This window comes from Puma concolor, chromosome E3 (genome assembly GCF_028749965.1).
Source record: "Puma concolor isolate L17-30 chromosome E3, mPumCon1.1.hap2, whole genome shotgun sequence".
Lineage (NCBI taxonomy): Eukaryota > Metazoa > Chordata > Mammalia > Carnivora > Felidae > Puma > Puma concolor.
This window is the reverse complement of record NC_141682.1, coordinates 545,556-557,985: the sequence shown is the minus strand read 5'-3', so window position 1 is coordinate 557,985 and position 12,430 is coordinate 545,556. Positions and strand designations below refer to the sequence as shown.

Here is a 12,430-nt window from a genome sequence, read left to right as displayed (position 1 = left end):
GTAATACACAGGAAGGAGACACAGGCTACATATATTTTAACTTAAAATTTGTAGCTATCTGTGCATTAATTTTTAGCAATTTTATTGAGATCTACTTTTCATATAGTGAAACCTTCAGGTTTTAACTGCACATGTTGGCAAGTTGTGACAAATGTGGAAAGTCAGACAAGATGCATGACAATGTCATGGCTCCAGAAAGCCCCCTGCTTCCTTCCTGGTCATTATCCTGCCCAGAGGCCACCACACCCCTAACCGCCTTCCTAATGTGGCCACTTCTGGCTCCTGTCACAACTCTGGATGTTTCTGTATGGGGCTGAAGAGTCTGAGTGAGCACTTGTCTCACAGCTGGATTCTTAGTCTCCGTTTTTAGTATAAACCGCATCCTTAATTTGTCTTCCTAAGATGTGTGGTTTCAGTGTTTTTCTAAAGTGGACTGAGAAATCGAGTGTATTTGTAAGGAGTCTAAGACCAGAATTCTTCCAAATATTCAAAAATTATTTTCTGTTTAATAGTTATCTTGTCAATACCTAATTCAAGATCAATTTTTAAAAGAACTTCAACTTGCCTTTATCTTGATTTTCCAAGTCAAGTTTATCCTGGTTTTCATAGAAACCACTTTCTTTCATTAGCACTAGCCGGAAGCTGGTTTCCATAATAATAAACGAGCTCAGCAGTAGGGAGAGTGTGGACAAGCGGCATAAACGTGCTTGGGTGCAAACCTAAGTGTCCTGGTGAAGCTCACAATAAGAAGTGGTCTACTGCTTTTCACTGAAGTGATGGGCCCGCTGAGCCCGCAACCACGTGAGTGGCAGAGCAGAGACGGGTGTGTTACAGGTGCTTTACGTACACATACAGACTGATGAGAACACACATGTACGTGCTGCACCCCAGAGGTATCTACTGTCAGCATTTTTCCATAGTTTTCCGGGCTCTCAAGTGCTCTCATGCACGTAGAGCTAACATTATTGCAGGGTTCGAGGGAACAGACTGCAAGTGGGGGATGCCCCAGTAGGACTCTCAGAGCTCAGTGAGAGCTGATGTACTCAGGGCCATGGTTTATTTTTTTTAATTTATTATTTTTTTTAACGTTTTATTTATTTTTGAGACAGAGAGAGACAGAGCATGAATGGCGGAGGGTCAGAGAGAGAGGGAGACACAGAATCCGAAGCAGGCTCCAGGCTCTGAGCCGTCAGCACAGAGCCCGACGCGGGGCTCGAACTCACGGACCGCGGGATCATGACCTGAGCCGAAGTCGGCCGCTTAACCGACGGAGCCACCCAGGCGCCCCAGGGCCGTGGTTTATCACAGCAAAGGGATACAGGCGAACATAACACAAGGAGAAGGCCACAGGGCAGAGTCCAGACAGAGCTCCCAGCTGTCTGTGGACAGCAGTCCTCCCTGGCATCCACGTGTCCTCACCAGAGCCCAGACTGGGCCACTGGGCCCCTGGGCCACGTGTGCTTTGGTGTTGGCCTCTGGCAAGCTGGGCAGGGATGGTCGGGTTGGGGAGTGTTTTCCTTCCTTTAGATGCCACAGAAGCTCAGACTTTGCCCAGGTACTGTTAGCAGGCAAGTAGAACATGGGGACAGAGGTAAAATGACCTCTGCCGGCAGGAATGCCCTTCCATGTGGCCCGCCCATTCCGTTCTTTCCATCTTCTCCATCTGTCCCACTTGTCTCATCCCTCCTGATGATGTTTTGGGGTGATGGGTTCATAGGGTCTGGGGCCAACAGCCAAGAAGGAATTCTTGAAGATATCTTTGATGCAAAAAGGTCATTTTATTAAAGTATGTGGACAGGACCCATGGCGGGAAGAGCTGCTCTGGGGTCGTGACAGGTAGCTCATTCTTTACCCGTAGGTTGGGAGGGGTCAGGGATAGAGTAAGTCTCTAAGGAATTTTGGAAACAAGGTTTCCGGGACCTTGAGGGGTTAGCTGTTGCTAGGGAGACACCATTTATTACCATTTAGTAAAACCTCGGTCATGAGACCCCCCCAGATGTGTATCGGGGGGCCGTAAATTTGGAGTATGATTGCCAGCATGTATCTTGGGGCAGTTGAGATAAAGGAAGTAGACTTACAGGAACCTTGAGGTTGGGATAATGTTAAGCTAAGGTTCTCTTTTGGCCCCAGCAAAGTGTCATCATCGAGGCAGCTGAGCTCCTAGAGGGAGGTCATTCTGCCGGTCTCAAGGACTTGTCAATGGGCTGTAGGCAGTAAGGAAATTTAATTTTTCATTTGCTGCAGTTTCCCACATCACCATGGCAAGCACTTAAACCCCTTTCCTTTGTTCTTGGGCAGCCAGGAGTGTCCGAGGAATATCACACATATTCCACCGGGGAGGGGGGTGGGGGTGATGCCAGCCTGTATTTGCCCTCGCCGTGCCCCAAGCTCCCTCATCGCTTCCATCCGCCCCACCTGCCTCACTGGCCCCATCGACCCCACCCCTTCCGTCTACCCCATCCGCTCCACCTCACATGGACCAGCCAGAGTGTGTGCAGGTGCACCTCTTTATGGTTCGAGAAGCCTGCCTCCACTGTGATGACTTCCCCGGTGGTCACAGCTCCTGCTTTGGGCAAAGGCCAGTAGATGCTTGGAAGGGTCTTGACCAACCTGAAGAGACTGGCAGATAAATTGCTTGCCTTTTCTCTAGAAGGTCTAGAGAGGCAGTGGTTCCCTAAAGATTCCCTGAAGATAACTCAGTGAGCCATCATCTTGCTGTTTCCTTTATAATCTGTGGCAAGCCAAAAAGAAAAACAAAAACAAAAAACCCACCAACAGCAAAACCAAAGGGCATCACTCTGTATTTATTCCCCTTTCTTCCCACTGACACTCCTGCTCCTGCCTCTTACTCCTTCCCTGGGATTGCAGCTCTCACCCCATTCCCAGTGCACTGGTCTCTGGCTCAGTTTTCTGAAAGACACCATATCACCTCATGCAGAGGCCTAGCCATGCTGAGACAGAACTGAATGTTTGCCCTGTTAGAAAAAAACGTGAAACATTAAGATAGAAAAACAAAAAAAATTATTGTCGTTCCCCCTCTAGGTTTTGTGATTCAGTTTGGGCCTGTGCCTTTTATTGCCTTGAGCTATTTTATAGCTTTTAAGCTGTAGGAAACTTATAATAATGCAACTAATTATTGCCCATAGAAATGCAACTAAATTTTGTCCTTTGGAATGCAATTGCCCTGTTGATACTGACCTCTATTTGTAGATTTATTTCAGCATTTCTGATTGCCTGTATACGAATGTGTCTGAACTCTGCCTTGAACTGGTTGTAATATCTTACGTGTTCCTCACAAGTTAAACAAAGTATGTGCCGTGTTGCCGTGTGGTTTTTTTTTGTTTGTTTGTTTTGTTTTGTTTTTTTTTTTTATATTTGCGTAGGACTCCTGACTTTGAAAACAAACGTCCTTTACAGCCCCCACCCCCAGCCTTTGCCTGGAGTCTGTCTGGAGCAGGTTTGGAAGGGCTTCCCTTACGTGTCTTTCAGCCAGAACACAGCACGGTGCAAAGTGTCACTTGTCTTCCTACTTGTTCACCGTAAACGGTGGCCGAACACGCCACCCCAAGACGGCCACCCCACTTTGGCATAAGATGATTTGGGCAAAAGGCACTTGAAAAACAGCAGGTACAAGAAGAACGTCCGTATCTCCCCCTTTCTTCCTGAGAGCAGGACACAGACCAGGGTGAAGTTGCTGTCCCTGCACCAGGGGGAAGGAAGTGGTCTTGCCAAGGGGACAGGAGCCCAGGACGGGAGAATTCTTTTCAATTTTTTTTTTTTTTCAACGTTTATTTATTTTTTTTGGGACAGAGAGAGACAGAGCATGAACGGGGGAGGGGCAGAGAGAGAGGGAGACACAGAATCGGAAGCAGGCTCCAGGCTCTGAGCCATCAGCCCAGAGCCTGACGCGGGGCTCGAACTGACGGACCGCGAGATCGTGACCTGGCTGAAGTCGGACGCTTAACCGACTGCGCCACTCAGGCGCCCCGGACGGGAGAATTCTTGTTGAAATAACTCCTACCCAGGTATTTTGGATACTTTCCCACTGTCCCTTTCTGTTCACACTAGCATGAAACCTCTCGTTTTTGCCAATCCTGGGTCTTCGTTCTCCTTATGAGGGCTCCCTCCCATGTGATGAAAAACTTATGTAAAATAAACTTGTGTGTCTTTCTCCTGCTAAGTCTCAGGCCCAGGCCAGAGACCCCAAGAGGGTTGAGAGAACGGCATTCCTCCCTCCACCAGACGGAGTGCCTCCAGCGCAGGACCCTGTCTGTCTTGCTTCCCTCCCACTGACTCCTCAGTCCCAGAGCCCCTCGGGCAGGAAGTGAGGACTGTCTGCCGAGTAAATGATCTGTGTCCACAGCACCCACCCATCTCCTTCCCGCCTCAGCCCATTCACACTCAGACCAGCATCAGCATAAGGGAGGACAGTGGTTTGCTTCCATGCATCCTTTAGGAAGACACGTGCCCTTACAGGGCTTGAGCAGCTGACAAAACAAGGACTTGTCTGTGTATACACTGGCACATACTAATGCTCCACGTTCCCAGTGGAGCTCCAGGAGCTAAAAATAACCACGCGTGTTCTGTTTAATACAGAAAAGAGGAAATGTGCAGCTTAGTTTGTAACATTTACTATTTTTGAAAACCTGATTTTTTTCCACATGTATTTTTAAAATGTCTTTGGTGATGTCCTTGCAGGAAAATGCACAATGCAGATTTCACCAAAGGTCCCTCCATTCTGTAACCCACATCTTCAGGAAACAGTTGCTGGAGACCAGATACACTTGACCATGAGATGGGTTTTCGGGAAGCCGCCCAGATGCAGATCACCAGGGATCATAGGAGGGCCAAAGGGCCCCGGGACCTCGGAAGCCAGGTCTCTGCCTAGTCTGCCCCCTGTGCAAGGAGGGGCACACGATCCCATGACCACAGGCTGACAGTGGGAGCGCGGGCCTCTGTTATCCTGAGAGATGAGCGAGAGGTGACCGTCATGCAGTGTCGCTCTGACCGCCACTGAGCGCGGTCTTTTGGGAAAAGATGGGAGGGAGGTGTGTGTGCTATAGGTCTTCATCTCGTACTGCGTATTTGCTCCTTAAGTGAGTGTGGGGAGGGTCTCGGTTTCTAAGGCTCCCCTGTAAGAGACGGCAGGCTATGATGGTCATGAGCTGGTGGTGCTCAGTGTTGTTCGCTGCCCTTCCTTCTCACAGGGACGCTGGAAGGTTAAAAAATATGTAAAGAACAAATGAAGTAAAAAGGAAGAGACACAAGCTGCCTACAGCACAGGAAGTTGGGAACGTGGGTGAGTAATCACAGACCACGGAGGTATTTCCATGAGCAAAGAGCACAGGGACTGCGGGTGGGTGTGTGGGCGTGGGTTTGGCAGAAGAGGGTCCCTGCTGGCTCTGGGCACATCAGAGGGCAGGGCTGCCTGGGCGTCTTCTGGGGGGTTCTTCCCCAAGGCCACCATGGTGGGCCCTTCCCATCAGGACCTCTCCTTCCAGATGCAGGGAGCTGGCTACATGGCTGGCCACTGCAGACCTGAGCAAATGTGTCTGGGGTATAGAGCCAGGGCGGTGGGGGGAGGTGGGAAATGCATAGTATTTTGTAGTAAGGACAATGGCAACAAGATGTATGAAATGAGCATGTTTCCAAAGAAAGTCCGTAGTGATTTGGAAAATGTGATAGGGACAAACTGAGGCCTGATCTCAGTGGTAAGTACCTAGGAATTAACTTATCCAGAAAGACAGTGGCTTAATGTGGAAAATGCTATCTCACTGAGGTTATTAAAACAGTGAGCGAAAGAGACACCATCACCGGAAGGCAAAGACTGAATAGCATATGCGTTAATTCTCCTGGGTTTTAAAGATGTCGTAGGAGTCACGACAAAATTATATCTCGATCTTTGAAGCCTGCTGATGTGATTCAAGCTCATCTGGAGAAGAAGTGAATGTGAAGAACCACAAGCACTTTAAGAGAAGAGGCCTCTCTTGAGGTCAGAGATGACTTATCAGACCTCCAGCTGTAGTCCAAGCTACAGTCAGCCACAAAAGGTAGTGTGGCTGCAGGAGCCCTCATTTATATCAATGGAAGATCATAGATCACTCTGGAAAGAATCAGAATTTATGAAATAATTTTATGTGTTCATGTGACAATCTACTAAATGTTAATAGGATCATCATTAATCAATGAACAAAAGTTATTCAGTCAATCATATGGGACCAAGAAATAAATTACATACACTAAAAGTAGATCTTAGAATGTACTAAGAATGTACTTAGAATGTACTAAATTCTAGGCAGATTTGATTTCAAAATAAAACCACAAAAGAACAAGAAGACAAAACAGGACTCTAAGTAGAAAACTCTAAGTTTTATCCACTCTAAGATGAAAATGTCATTTTTAAGAAGAAAATGTAAGCGAGCACACAAAAAACAGATTTGAATTGACATTGAAATTATAAATTAAGACGGAAATAAGGATGAAAAATTAGGAAGGTAATTTAATTATAAAAAATTTATAGGCATGCTCCCCTAGTATGTAAGAATTTCTTAGAAATGATTATCAAAAGGCAAAAGACATGAAAGACCAACACAAAAATGATAACAGTAAACACGGAAAAATGTTTAGCATCGTTACTGATCAAATCAGACTTAGATAGGAAATTGTTACTGACTTCATTTTTTTTTAATTTTTTTTTTTAATTTTTTTTAACGTTTATTTATTTTTGAGACAGAGAGAGACAGAGCATGAACGGGGGAGGGGCAGAGAGAGGGAGACACAGAATCCGAAGCAGGCTCCAGGCTCCGAGCTGTCAGCACAGAGCCTGAGGCGGGGCTCGAACTCACGGACCGCGAGATCGTGACCTGAGCCGAAGTCGGCCGCTCAACCGACTGAGCCACCCAGGCGCCCCACTGACTTTAAGAGGATTGTATGCAGTGTCGGTAATGAGGCCTCTCAAGTTCTTGTGGTGGTATTGGTGGTAGGAAAATACAGACTTTCTTCACCCTTAATTAATGAAAGATGTTGACACGGCTCCTCTTTTTCTCCTTCCCTTTCACTGTTCAGTCCCTTCCTAAAGATTTCAGGGCCATTCTTTTCAGGGAATGAACCCAGGGGCAAGGGCAGGATGAGGCCAGCATGGTGGGTCATCACTCAGAGCTTCCTTGGAGGAGGCAGCATCCACCGGGGAGCCCGCAAGTAGGGGCAACCTGGCACTCTGCACACAGCACCCCGAGAGATTGGCCTGAGTACCCCTTTCACTAAAAGAAATGAGGACTTTTTGGGCCGACAGCTCATTTTGGTGCTGGAGCAGGGAAAGATGAGCAGGAGACATCAGACTGTGCGAGACAGGAAATGCTTCCAGAATGGTGGCAACACATCAGACACCACAGAAGCCAGTATGGAGGGTCCCACCTGCCAACTCTAGGACAATTGCAGCATCAGAATAAGTAAAATTAGGGACAGATTGCATATACTAGAAACCACACATTAAACTGATGTAAAGAAATGCACAAATAAGTCCAAAATTCCATGAGAAATGGAACATTGAAATAGACTCAAAGTTCCTCCTCTCAAAATTCTTTTTTTTTTAAGTTTATTTATTTTGAGAGAGAGAGGGAGCACGCACGGGGGCGGGGGGGGGGGCGCAGAGAGAGGAGAGAGAGAGAATCCCAAGCAGGCTCCGTACTGTTAGTACAGAGGCCAGCGCAGGGCTCAGACTCACGAACCGTGAAATCATGACCTGAGTTGAATTCAAGAGTCGGATGGTCAACTGACTGAGCCACCCAGGTGCCCCTCTCTCAAAATTCTTATTAACTGCAAAGAAAATAAGTGGAGAAGACTAGGGGACATGGGGGTAGTCAGGTGACAGACAGGAACATCATCCGTAAGGGGACAAATTGCCACCTGATGTGTGATAGGACAGTTCCTTGTGCAGCCTTCCTGCTAGAGGGGCATCTAATCATGACGAGACATCAGACAAACCCAAATGGACAGATGCTCCACAAAATAACTGACCTGTGTTCTTCAAATGCACCAAGATCGTGAGAGTCCAGACGAGACTAAGAGCTTCTCCTGACTGACAAGAAAGAGGGTAAAGAAGCCAGCACACAGCTCTAAGCTGGACCTTCTTTCTCTAATGGCAGCATGGGGACAAATGGCAAAACTTGGATGGAGCCCAGGATTAGGTTAGTGCAGTGTAACAGGATTAACAAAGCATCGTGTCCCTTTCCTGGTTTGATTATGATGGTTGTGCCGCCCTGATGTAGCACAGTGTCCTCGTTTGTGGAAAGATTTTGGGGGTGATGGAGCCTTCCAGTCAGCAGCTTATTTTTAGAGCAGTCAGACAAAAATCCTTGCACCACATTTTCAACCTTTGCATAGGTTTGAGATTGTCACCCGCACCCGCGTAAACACACGCACACACGCATGCGTGCGCACACGCGAGCACACAAGTGTGTGCGCACACGCGTGTATGAGCACACGTGGGCACACGCACACACGTACGTGTGAGCGTGCACACATGCACGCACACACGTGCAGCCTTGGAGTAAACAGACTTGCTCTTTGGCCCAGCAGTTCTACTTCAGGAATCTTTCCTAGGACAGTAGCTAGAGTCCCCACCCAAGCTGCGTGCAGGAAGAGGTTCACTTCATTCTCGTGACACGGTGGAAACCAGGTGAGTGCCTACTAGCAAGGAGGTGCATCCTGACGCAATCGTGTATTGAATGTCTGTTTCATCACTAGGAGCCGTGTTTATGAAGAATGTTCGACAACCGTGGAATCTGTCCACAGCATGCTGTTCATGGAGGTAAGTTTACAGACTAGTGTAGCCAAAGTTTTCCCGGTCAAACAAGTACGCAGAGATGTGAAGGTCGGGGAGGTTCGGGACAGCAGGTGGACTTGGTATGAGATTCGGCACGCACAGAGACAGGAGGATGGAGGAGGGGGAGGGGCTAGGTCACCTTTAGGAAGCAGGGCGACGGGGGACCCTCCCAGGCTTACTTATGGCTGGGCCTTCCCTTGGGAAACCAGCCCCAGGATCAGCTCAAACTCAGAGTCTGGTGGCGGTTGGACTCCCACAAGCCCCCCAAGCTGGGCACGCTCCCAGGGCCGAGCGCGAAAGGTAGTGAGCCTTCCAAGGACGTGGCTCCCATGTCTCCCATGGCCTCCGGGCTGCAGCTGGGGCTCTCAGGGAGTGTTGCATTCCCCAGGCTGGACCACGTGCTCCCCACCCTCCATGCTGCTCCTTCCGCATACGGCCACCCTCTGGAAGGACAGCACTCTCCCCCAGACTCCCGCCGTGACTCTCCTGTCCTGAGTGGACCCCATCCCTCTGTGGAAGGGAGCAGCCTCAGTGCAGGCCCAGGCTCTGGGAGGAAGCTCCAGGCACAGCTGCCAACTGTGAACATTCAGGAGCAGCCAGCAGCCAACGCAGGGCCATGGTGACAGGTGCTGTGGACAGGTCTCTGTCACTGGGCGTGTCCACCCTGATTAGCGTCTGCGTCTCCAGCCTGGCTTGTCTTGGGCCCTGCCTGCGCCAGCCTGTCATTTGCCAGGAACTGGAGACGGGGAGCTTCTGTAATGAGAAGATAGTTGTCAAGCTCTGTTTCTCTCCAACACCCGAAGCTCCCGACAAGGATTATAATCGAAGCCTGATTTGCAAGGACATGAACCCATTCTCTGGCGGCTGTGAGATGCTGCTTCTCGGGGTCTCTGGGTCCAGCGTGTGTGGGGTGGGGGGCTCAGAGGAGGATTCAGGTGCAAGAGAAGCAGCCCCAAATGATCTGGGCTTCCACAGCAGGGCCGGTGCCTGTGGGCCTGGGGTCAGGCTATAGGAGTTCAGAACCCAGCAGTTAGTCACTCTCTCCATGCCTCAGTTCCCCCAACTCTGCAATGGGTGTAATAACAATACTTACTACTTCATAGACCTTTTAAGAAGCAACTACAATATGTAGAAACTCCCAGAGCAGAGGCTGGCACGGAGGGAACTCACCCTGAAGTGTTAGCTGACTGTAAGAGCAGCCTAATGTCAGTTCTAATAACAGAGTAGGCACCAGGCATGTGTGGGGCCCTTGCCTGGCCTCTGGCCACTCAGTGCAGAGCAGGTGAAGGGCTCTGGGCTGGAGTTTTGTCACTGCCCATAAAAAACACAGCTACCCGTTGGTTGCTTCCTAAAGGATAGACAGTGAGAGGGGTCCAGGGTTACCCCACTCACCCCAACCATTTGGCACAACCTGCTCTGGTGCCCCAGGTGCCCCTGTAATTGATCTAATTAGCCTGGACCATGAGAGGCCAGGGAGCTGGGCTGTGACCTGCGTTTCGCAGCCAAGGGTGGACTGACTGATGGATGTGTCTAGCAGGCCCAGCCCCTCAGCAGCTCTCCTTAGTGGTATTTTCTGACCCATCTGGGAGCAAGGACTGGCTGGAGCCCTGGGCCTCACAACAAGGTTGTTGCCCCTTCCTTGGACTCACAGGGCAAGCAGCGGTGTTGGGATGTGTCCCTTGATGGTGGCCCAACTTGAGGGGTCCCTGGGCTCCCAGGAGATAGCCAGCCTGGGGGAATCTCCTCCTGACAGGAGTCTCACTGGACGGACACCTGCACTTCTAGTGGTGGAATGAGGATGAGGGATGTGCACTTCCTGGCCAGATCGAGGCCCAGGCTCCCTGGCCAGTGGTCTTCTGCCACCCTCTGCAGTTCTCCCAGGCAGACCCCAGCACAGAGATGCAGGTAAGGCTGGAACTAGAGGGAAAGTTGTAGCCTCAGTGCATATGTGAGAATATAGGGAAATCTAGTCACTGATAAGTTGAGCATTTGTCGTGCATTAGGAAAGGAGAAGTAAAACTACAGGTGACCCTTGAGTAACATGGGTTTGAACTGCATGGGTCACTTATACAAGGGTTTTTTTTTCTTCAATAAATTCTGTACAGTACTTTAAATGCACTTCTTCTTCCTTATGATTTCTTAGTAACATTTCTTCTCTAGCTTACTTTACTGTAAGAATACAGTATGTAATACGTGTAACATACAACATATGCGGTAATCAACTGTTTATGTTATCAGTAAAGCTTCTGGTCAATTGTAAGGTATGAGTAGTTAAGTTTCTGAGGCGTCAGAAGTTACACATGGATTTCCAACTGTGTGGGGAATTGGTGCCCCTACCCCCGTGTCGTTCCAGGTCAACTGTGTTCTATAATACCCATACGTAGTGAACCCAGTGCCTGAAATGGAAAGACTGACAGTACTAAGTATCAGCACGGGTGTGTAGCTGCCGAGATTCTGCGGGCCTGCAAGTGGATGTTTGTAAGTGCATGGGATCTTTTTTATTTCTGGATCTGAGTACAAAGTACACACATGTTTTCACTTTATAAAGCTTTTGTGTATGTAAGCCACACCTCAGTAAAAACGTGTATTTATTTATTTTATTAAAAAAATTTTAATGGGGGCACCTGGGTGGCTCAGTCGGTTGAGCGTCTGACTTTGGCTCAGGTCATAATCTCACAGTCCGTGGGTTCGAGCCCCGTGTCGGGCTCTGTGCTGACAGCTCAGAGCCTGGAGCCTGCTTCGGATTCTGTGTCTCCCTCTCTCTCTGCCCCTCCCCTGTTCACGCTCTGTCTCTCTCTGTCTCAAAAATAGATAAACGTTAAAAAAAATTTTGAGACAGAGAGAGAGAGAGAGAGAAAGAGAGAGAGGGACAGAGCATGAGTAGGGGAGGGGCAGAGAGAGAGGGAGACACAGAACCTGAAGCAGGCTCCAGGCTCTGAGCTGTCAGCACAGAGCTCGACGCAGGGCTCGAACTCACATACTGTGAGATGATGACCTGAGCCGAAGTCGGAGGCTTAACTCACTGAGCCACTCGGGTGCCCAAAAATGTGTATTTAGAGAGAAAAAAAAGTGAAAACACATTGACAGTGGGGCCGGCAGTACTGACCTGAGCGAGGCCCCTCTGTGACCTTGGATAGCCCCTTTCTTGCTCTGGGACTCGTTTTCACAATTGCAAAGCAAAGGAGGCCACATAGATACTGCTGTTATTCTGACACAATGAGGTGGCACCCCAATTGCCCCTCCGAGGTGGGACGCACCAGCGCACACTGTCCCAGGGACCCCTTGAGAGCAAGGCCACCCCAGACAACCGTCCACGTGGGCAGGGGCTCCAGCACATGTTGGAGCGGTGGGGTAGCAAACGTCAGGGGGCTCCAGGCTCCAGCGTGCGGGCACTAATACAAAACCCAGTTTTGCACAAATGCCAAGCATCAGGCCTGGAAATAAGCCTGGTTTCCCCCTGCGCCCTGATTGCACAGGAATATTTCCTTCACTGCTGGCCCTGCAGAAGTCTCTTGTCAGTATTATCTACTCCTTTGGTTTTCCTCATTTTGTCCAGGGAGAGAGGGATGCCTGCGGGATCCACGGCTCTTGCCACGGCTCCCCCTG

General features: G+C 49.3%; 1 long non-coding RNA gene across 4 annotated transcripts; it reads left to right on the top strand.

Annotated features, from left to right (window-relative positions):
• Window positions 1–3,986: 3,986 nt before the first annotated feature.
• On the top strand, window positions 3,987–11,393 carry LOC147572831 (uncharacterized). 4 transcript variants are annotated; one of them, XR_015245278.1, is made up of 3 exons: window positions 3,987–4,876; window positions 5,208–5,299; window positions 8,746–11,393. It is a non-coding gene; the product is annotated as an uncharacterized LOC147572831 (long non-coding RNA). The 4 variants fall into 4 exon arrangements; XR_015245277.1 differs by having other exon boundaries at window positions 3,987–5,048; XR_015245276.1 differs by having other exon boundaries at window positions 3,987–5,299; window positions 8,746–8,809; window positions 11,178–11,393.
• The last annotated feature ends 1,037 nt before the right edge of the window (window positions 11,394–12,430 follow it).